We start from the raw sequence: 9638 nt of genomic DNA, 5'->3' as shown, positions 1-9638 counted from the left end.
GGTTTATTTTCTTTTCTCCACGCGCCTACCATCTTCATCTTTAGAAAATTGCCTACTTATCTCTCAAACATAGTTGCATTCTTTGCTTAATGTCCCTCTTCAGGAACTTATTCTGTATGGAAATTACCCTGTACAGGAAATAATTTACCTTTAACTGTCATCCTTTGCAATTGTCTTATTTTTATATTGTTTTCTTGTGGGCTTTTTTTTTTTTTTTGGCCAGCTCTTAGAACAATGAGGCTGGAGACTGCTGGCATCCAATAGCTTTGACAAACTGAGTGTCAGTCTGATGTGCTCCCAACCATCTGCTTCCTGGGATGGCCAATTCTGGCCAGCATTACTTCCAGCTGCGGAGGAGCTGCAGCCCCAGATCTGCCGGTGAAATCAAGGGCATGAGGACAAACCCCAGTAGGGAGTTAAATTAATGTGAAATACAGCACTTGAAGAAGCTGCCAAAATGGTCAGCTCACTGTGAAGTGCTGGTTGGAGTCTGAGTCTTTGTGACTGTAGGATTTTTTTTTTTTCCCCTGTGAGATACTGATTTTTTTTTTTTTTTTAATGTGGATCAGAAGAATGGGTTAATTTATCATGTTAAAATTTAAAGCATTGGAGGAGGCTAAAATCCAAAAGCACGATCTTTATTACAAAGAGCAGACCCTCAGCTGTGTGTCGAGGGATTGTTGGTCTTTTTTTATGAAGCTTATTGTAGGCAGGCCCTCCAAAAATAGCAGTCCTGAGTGAGCCTTGGTTGCCGTGGCTGAGATGGAGGGATGGGGGCTGAAACCTCAGTAGTCAGCATGAAAGCCTGGGTTTCTTTGTGTCACACTCTGAAGCACATAACCACAGGTATTCAGAGTTTGTGCACTGCAAGCTCACTCTATTACTTGCTTTGTGGTGTCTTGTATGCATCCTCATGCCTGCAGAAAATCAGGGGACATTTACTACTTGTCACAGAATAAAAACACGTTTTCCCAGAGATACTGCCCTGCTTTGGATGAAATGTAGCATAAACCTCAATCAAGCAGAGATAAAGACTTGGGAGGAAATATGGCAATAGTAAAAACTAAAATAATCTTATGGTATATCAAGTACATACACAATGAATAATTAAGGAGCAGCTATTCATAATTTTGTTATACTTTTATTATATTCCCTTCCCCAAACCTGCTGTCAGCTGCTGCTTTGAAGATAAGGCATTAGCTTTTTTTATGGGCTCTGTAATACTTGAAACTGCAACATATGACTGCTTTCTAAATACGAACATTTTTCCTAATACTCCTTGACTTGATGTTTCATCATTTCTATAATTTGCATGCTGAGTTAGAGCAAAAAAAAAAAGTTCAAATTTGTATTCTCAATTTTATTTTTCTTAGCCCTTCTTTGCTGAGTTACTCAGTTTCCCTTCCTAGTTCACCTTCCAGCTGTGAGTGTTGAAGAGCTGTTTAAGTCAGGCCAAGGAATCTGGATTTGGGCATCTTTTCCAAAGTGTTTGAGAGAATTTTCTTTTCTGAGCGTATCAGAAATGTGAGGCAGCAGATTTTTTTTTTTTTGAGGCTTATTCAAAGCAATGAAATAATAAAGTAGCGTGGGTCTGAATTGAGAAGTTCATTATTAGGGATGAGGAGCTCAATAGGATCTGGATACAGTCTCAAAGTCTTGGGCTTGGTATTGAGATGAGTGAGTCAAAGATATTTCTTGGCAATATGCCTGAGTGGCAGAGAAGTAAACGGGCAGATTCATCTCTTGGGTTACGGTCACCTGACGTTTCATGAAAGGATGCTCTTTTTACAAATCTATATTGGATGTGAGTGTGCTCCCGTAGGGCTAGGGAGAAGGAGAGGAGATGCAGCAGTTTCTGTAGGTGCTAACTGAAAGAAAAATTGTTTTGGCAGGCTCACTCTGCAGTTGGCAAAGGCTGCATGCCCCTTCTCCGGGCACACAGGCAGGGATGCAGGTACTGGTCCTTTCTTGTTTAGAGCTGTGCCAAATAGAGCATGTTTGAGTTTGCTTTCCAAAATCTGAAGAGGCCTGCAAAAAACCCAGATGAAACAATGGGCTATCTTCAATCAGGGAACGAAAACAGACGTAACTTATGTCCACAGTAGTTCAGGTATGGGTAGGGATTCTGTGAGGAAGGCAGAGGCTTATTATTCATGTTGGCCAACAAGTGCAGAATGAGAACTGATGGCTTTAGTCAAGAAAATGTAGGTGAATTCTTTAAATCAAACTTTGAATGTGTTTTGTCAGGCTGTTCCAACAGCAAGGCAGTAATACACTGTGCTGTGCAACTGAAAGGTGGCTGCTGCTGTTATGCTCTGATTCTAGAACACTTGACAGAGCTGAGTGCAATTGTGAAAGCATTTACCTGCACTCCGCCATCAGTTAAACTCGGAAAAGATTTGCATGGAAATACAGCAATGAGTGAAACTTCCATGCGTGTGGGAAGACAGAAAATCTGGTCGTCTGTTTGTTTAATATACATTGTTTTATACAGCTAGGATGTAGTAATGATGATGAGTGTAACTGAATTCCCTGTGTTTCCTGCAGTTGCACTGTAGAAAGCTAATTTAAAAAAAATAAGGGGCAAGGGGGAAGCTATGAATAGGAGGGTTGAGATGTGGAAGTGCCAGAGCAAGGGATATCAGAGTGGCGGGTGTTAATAACCTCTCCATCAGCAGGTTATCAAGATCCTGGCACGTCCACCTGCAGCTTTTCAGGACACTGATCAGAAAAACAAGGGGCAACCTAAAGAGGGAGCAGTCCACACCTGGGCAAGAGCAGAAAGCAGACTCTTTAAGACACCCAGATAAGGAGATAACGGATTGTAAATCCTAGTGCTACAGATAGGTGAGACAGGATGGAGAGAAAAAAGGTCCAAATCACTGTCAGCTTCTAAAGAGTACAAAAAGCGCATCCAAGCCCAGCCCTTACTGAGCAGGCTTTGGAGGACACAGGAGACACCACAAAGATTTGATGGCCTGGTCCTCTGTGTACCCTCCAGACCATGTGGGTGAACATGCCTGGTGCTGGCTGCCCCACTTGGACACATGAATCTTAGCGCTTGTGAGAAAGTGACTGAACTAGGATTTGTTTTAAAATAAAATCAATTATCAATTATAAATAAGTCAATTATTTTAACATAAAGTAAGCTCATGCACTGAGCTTTGCTACAATAATGCAACATTATTTCCTGAGGGAGAGCTTCTTAAGGAAAGGACTTTTCTCAAATTAGGAGGAAAGTGCTAATACTCAATTACCTTGTCTGGCTGTTTTGAGTGTTTGAACGTATAAACAGCCTGAACAGTGCGATAATGAACTCTGCCTAGCACAGGGCAGTCACTGGCTGACTCCATCAGCATTAGAGATGTCAAAGAGGGCCAGTAATAGGCAGAAGATACGACCATTTTCACTAGGCGTAATATAGATAAATTACATCGTGAGTATGTATTTGAATAAGTTTTTACTTGATCCTTGTTTGACTCCAGAAACAAGACAGCAGCAAGGTAGTTTGGAATGCTTTTTGTGTTTCTGTAACAGTACTATGCCAAGGGCGCTGTCAAAGTTCATGAGCCGAGCTAGCTCAACTGTTTGCTGTGAACAATTTAGGAAATATCCCTGGGGTTAAATACACTTCACAGACCTCCTGCAGCTTACCTTTTTAACAGGCCAGGCTGTTACCCAAGAACAAGTGGGAAGGTAGAGAAGCCTTTTTTTTTTTTTTTTTTTCTTCTTCTTCTAGTAAGCCAAGGTCAGGCAAATTACTACCACCAATAAAGACAGGGAATATTGTTCGCTGGTGGCAGTCACTGGCATCCTGCTCAAACACTGTGTAAATGTCAGGCTTTATTGTAATGGAAGGTCAAAATTGGACGCAGCAACCGAAATATCTGTAGGTAATCTCTGCTCTTGGATCTCTGTATATATGAATTATGAAAAGGAAAATTGAAATAAATGGAGGATTTGGCAACTTCTGTGCTCTGTTGTCAGAAACTGGCCTATGTGCTTTCTTAATGTAGCGACATAAGAATGTTTCTTAGATATTGTTAAGCAAAATGCAAGGAAGTGTTAATTATAGTGTTTTGATCTTGTTGCTGCTGTTTGCATTGAATGAAAGAATGGGTCCCAGGGTCTTCTCTGTCACCTCTGGCCTCTGTCCAGTGTCTCCTTGTTTTATGTTGTTTGGGTTTTTTTTTTTTTCCTTTCTTCCAATGTTCTGGATATTTCAAAAGTGGGATAATGCCACAGTAGGGTAGCTAGAGGCTATGATCAGAATTCATTCTCCCCCATGACAAGCTGGAATGCCTAAATAAAAAGTATAATTGCTTTTGGAATGGAAGAGATTTGAGGAAGAGGACAAGCACTGAAAATTTGAATTGCCATTTGGAGAAGCCTCTCTTTGTTTTGACTGCTGTGGGAGTCCAGGCAATTATGGTTGGAATTAGGTGTCTTACCTGGGTGGAATGAATCTAGATATCTTTGCCTTTTTGAGGGCAGGGGACCTGTTTGTCGTTTGCCTTAAAAGATCCTGAAATTTGTATAGTCTCATTGAAAATGATAAAGATGATGCTCTTAAGGGCACTAAACTCTTGGGAACAAAACTCTACAAAGTATTGAATATACTCATTCTCCTATTTTTGGCTCATGCCCGATGTTCACGTGTGCATTTTTCAGCGTATCTCCTCAGTGAGAGTTTTCTGAATATTTTTTTTTTTAAATCCTTATCCCACATTGTTAAAAAAATGCCACCTCTGTGATGAAAATAAAGTTCCTTCTTCTGTCAAGGGTGGGCTTTCATAAACATGACTGAGCTATTTTAGATCAAAACTTCCAGAAAAAATACTTGCCTTTGGGAAGGCCAACCTCAGAAACTTTTTGTACGATATGAAGTCCGGGAATATGCATTAATGGAACTTGGTGTTCACAGGGAAAACAAAGTAACTTGGCCTACATGGGGATATGTTGCTTTAACAGCTTTTGTTTGAAAAATGTGAAACCGTCAAAGTTGGTGTCCTTTACTTAAATGTACATGACTTCTGGAGTCTACATATTTCTCCTGAAAAGCTCTGCCTCTTCCAAGGTGGAAGGGACCTGGGCTTGGAGCTTCTGAGTCCCTTCTGCAGAGGCTGCCTTGAAGGGAAGGACCTTGGGGCACCTCCTCTGTAGTAGCAGCTTGGGAAAACAGGAGAGCCTCCCTGCTCAGCACAGTGCTGGTCCCAGCCCTGCTGCAGAGGGTTGAGTCCTGACTGGAGCCCTCGGGGCTGCCTCGCTCTGTGCTGTTGGACTGAGGGCCCCCAGTACTGAAATGCTGAGTATTCTACTGCTTTTCTGTCTACTGAGTTTTCAGTGTCTGATGAAGATGCCCAGTGCTGACGTGCCAGTGCTTGCTTTTTGCAAAAGTATCAGAACACACTAACAGAAACTCTTCTGAGTCCTTTTCTTTTGTATGAATGACTTACTGGCATTTTCCATAGTAAAGACTTTCAAGCCAGTCTGCTTCCCTCTGGTTGTTGCTGTCCCTCTCGGCTGCAAGCAAGCATGGTGCTGCTGGGGTCTAAACCATTGCCTTTGGACCCTGCGAGCTGCAGGCACTTTGCAGGAATATACGGTAGTGTTCTGCTGAAGCCAAAGTTGTTAGGTTGATGTCTACCCCAGGTGAGGATTTAGTCTGTTGTACCTAATAGTTGGGTACGTTTTCTGGTGTACATAGTTAAGTGAACTGGTGGGAGTAGAAAGCAAACTGAATTGGGGTGTAGTTGTTTTCTTGGGGTTTGGTTTTTTTTTGTTGTTTTTTAATCTTTCCTGTTGCTTTTGGGTTTCTTCTTATTCCTATTTGAAACAGCACTAGTTTAACAGCCTCATGTGAAGGGGTTGTAGTTTAGGGAGCAGGTCACACTGCTGAGTTTCCTTCTACCAGTTACTGTTTAGGAGCAACGTCTCAGCTTTGAACTCTACAGTGCAGACACAAGTAGGCGTGGTTCAGTTGGCAACTTGGCATCATTAACTATGAAGGATAACACTGGGCTTTGTGTGGCAGTTTTAATCAACTTCTCCCTCAAGGTCACCCTTGGCTTCTGAGTTATGGGAGTCCCAAAACCTGTTGTGATTTATTTTGATGAAGGTAAGTCAGTCCATGTTTTCTGGCAGTTTGGCTGTTCTGTGATCTGTAACTACATTGCTTCTAGTACTAAAAATACGCTCTGGACAAATACGTGTGGACAGACAGCTCAAATAACAGCAATCCATCTTGGCAAATGGCATTAGTTCTTTTATTGCTTCTTTCAGCTGACTTGTCCCTTCATAATAGGAGAGGCTCATTACTCCCATAGGAGGTTCAGCAAAAACATTTTTGTCAGAAAAACTGTTAGTTTTCTAGTTCAACACTTAGATGGTTTGGGAAGTGACAAAGGGATTTGTAAAGATTCTTGGGCAGCTCCAGTTAGAGTGAGGAGGGGGAGTCGGATGCCTGACAGTGCTTCAGCCGCTCAGCCTAATGGCTACAAAATTCAAAACCATTTATATCTGGTCTTTTCCCTTGTGCTCCCATTTCCAGATGCACATAGAGCAGGGATCAGGAGGATGCCTTGCAAGGTCAGTGTGTCTGCCTTAGCAATGGTATGTGGCTTATATCAAAAGGATTACCAAGTGGCTGCTGTTAAAATAATTCACTGGATACTGTGGTGAAAATCTATGGAGTGTTATATATAGGTTATAATTGTGGTTTAAGGATGAAATTCAAGTTTATTGTGCTGCAATTTTGATGTAGCTGAGTATCAGGGTTGTGCCTGTGCAGATACCTAGCACACTTAATGAGTGGTTCCCCAGGTGGTCCAGGAGCTCTGGAGCTTATATCTGCAGAGAGGACGTGTCTAGCTGCATGAAGACACAGTAGTTGACTGAACTCTTAGCCAGCCTCTCAGCAAAGCAACAGATGGGAGCTCTGCAGACAAGACTTTCAAATAGTCCCAGAGACTGTCCCAGATGCGTTCTGGTGCGCACAGTCTAACTGGTAGATGCTGCTTGTATGCTGGGATGTACCAGTTAACTGCCTGGGCAGAGAAGTCAATGAGCTCCTGAGGGTTGTCCTTGTTGGCATCTGCTATAGACAAAGGTGTTGACCAAACTGTAGAGGTAACTTTGAATATTCAGAGAAAACTACTCAGTAGGAGTGGTCTTCTAGAGCAGTCATTGTTAAGGGCTGAGATAGTTAAGAGATGTTTTTTACATAATTTAGTGAATCCATGATATGGATCATGCCTGTGCTGGAATAGTCACATAGATGTGCCAGTGGGATGTAAAAATTATCCAGAATGGTTTGGGGAGTCTTATCCAGCTGAAGACACCTTTGCAAGGATACTTGGAGTGGAGACAGCCATCGCTAGCTGGACAGCAACTGACCATCCTGTTCAAGAGATTTGATTCTATAAATAAGCATTACCCAATGCAAACAATACCAATAAATCAGGTCTTTTTAGCAAGTACTCTTGTCTGTGTCTATGCAACAACATCCGTTCAGGAGAAGTGGGATGCTTCCATTGGGTTGCTGCTAGTATCTACACTTTATTGACTGTTCTTCAATGAGCTGGAATAAAATCCTGTAATGTTAGTGAAAGATGTTAGTAATTGCGAAAAGTGGTGTCAAGTTTTCCAAACCCAAAGTCCATGTTGGCTGGTGCGGCTTTCTGGCAGTGATTATTTTCAAGCCAGTAGTAGTGTGGCAACAGGAAGCTGCAAGAGGCAGAATGCTGGACACAGGCACAAATGCTGTGGCTACATCTGCCTGTACATCTCAAAAAGACACAAGCCCTTCAAAACTACCTAGGTAACTAGGTCATTATTAAGTGCAAAGTCTGTATTACAGCTTAAAAAATACTTTGAATATAGGTTCTCTGTGTTGCTGTTTCTTAGAAAAAGCCCTTCACAGAAACCTTGCCTTAACTTATAAAACAATTTCACCTAATGATATCTGGCTGATTTGAATGATGTTTCAGGATTTGAATGAAGTCGATAGCCTGTCTATGACTGTCAGAGGATGTGTGCAGGCTGTTTGCTGGAAGAAGATGAGATTGAAAGAAAAAATGCAGGAAGACTGCTGTCTTTCTCTGATTACCTACGTTCAGTAAGCCCAAAAGATGTGGTGTTGTCTTTCATTTCTAATATTCAGTATATTCAATAGTTCGTCAGCTAGCAGCCAGAGAAATTACTACTTTTTTTGAAAGTAGGCAAAAGCCCACTTCAGATAAAGTGCAATTTAAAAAGATTGCCTCTGCCTTAGCATTGGCCAGCGTGTCTCCCACACTTTACCAAAATGCTTCACATTAGAAGATTAGGGTGACCTTTTACAGAAGTGTTTCTGCTTGTTGCTCCCACTGAGCTTGTCAGTCCTATAGCTTTTCTGTTGATTGCTACAGCCACTCTGAAATGGGTCTTCTGAGGCTCTGCTGCTTTGCTGTTCTGCCTGGACCCTTCAATTGAAGGTGTTTCATCTTTTTTTTTTTCTGGACTCCTACACACAAATTAAGGAGGAGTAGAGTTCGTACTTTTCCTTAACAGACATGGGCCAAAAGAACTGCCTTACTTTTACAGACAAAAATTACTGTCTTTATCAGATAAGGAAAAAGACTTTAATTTTTTTTAGTTTTTCCAGTCTGAACTGCAGACTATGGTATTGAGAAACCTTTGCTGCTTCTTCTGTAAAATACGTTGGAAAGGGCAACCTCACCTTCATTGCTACATGTCTGGACCGAAGTATTTGGAAAATACTTGTGCAGACTCTGCAGACTGTGGTCTTTGCACTTTTCTGGGGACTCCTTACTGCTCCTTACAATCTGACAGGGTCACTTTCTCAATAGACAGTGGCTCTGCTGTAGAGCCTGGCTGTCTCTGCCATCACTGTGAATATTTGATATTCTCATCAGAGAGTCAGTGTTTGTTCTAAATATGCGAGGGCTTCTTGAGTCACGAGGCTGGTTTTAGACTTCTATCCCTGGGAGCAAATAGCTCATGCAGTGTACTGCATGGTGCTTCAGAGTTGGGTTCTGCTGATTTGCAGAAGAGGTAGCTCTTAATTCAGCCTGCTGTTTTCATACAGACATTGATGTGCTAAATTAGCATGTATGTATATGGGAGTCTCTTGGCAACCCCAAAAGTAGCATTTCTAACACTTCTCTTAATGAACAGACCTTCTCTAAGCAGTAGTTTATTGTCCAGGTTTTAATAAAGTCTTGTGAAGTAGCGGTAAAACTGAATATGGCCATATAACCTTTCACCAGGATATCAAATATGGAAGAGGTAAATTACAGCTAGTTTAATACTTCAGTTTGACAGTTAAGCTATGCTGTAACAATACATGCATGTGGACCATTCACATATGGTATTGTAGCTGTAAATTAAGGTATATTAAATCTTCAAGCGTCCAGTGGGAGATTTTTCCCATCTCATCTGTTCTGAATATGCAGAGGAGTTTGGTCGAATTAATTTCTCCAGCACAAGAATTATGAAGGATCCTACTAGTGCTTTTTAAATAGTCAAATTTCACTAGAGAGTAAGGCTTCAGGATACAGTCTCTTGAAGAATCCCTGTGGCAATATCTGAAAAGAAACATCAGTGTCATGTTCTTTCTATTTTTAATGCACTTCACT

Source organism: Chlamydotis macqueenii, chromosome 9, assembly GCF_036417535.1.
Source record: "Chlamydotis macqueenii isolate bChlMac1 chromosome 9, bChlMac1.mat, whole genome shotgun sequence".
Taxonomy (NCBI): domain Eukaryota; kingdom Metazoa; phylum Chordata; class Aves; order Otidiformes; family Otididae; genus Chlamydotis; species Chlamydotis macqueenii.
This window is presented reverse-complemented; position numbering follows the sequence as displayed.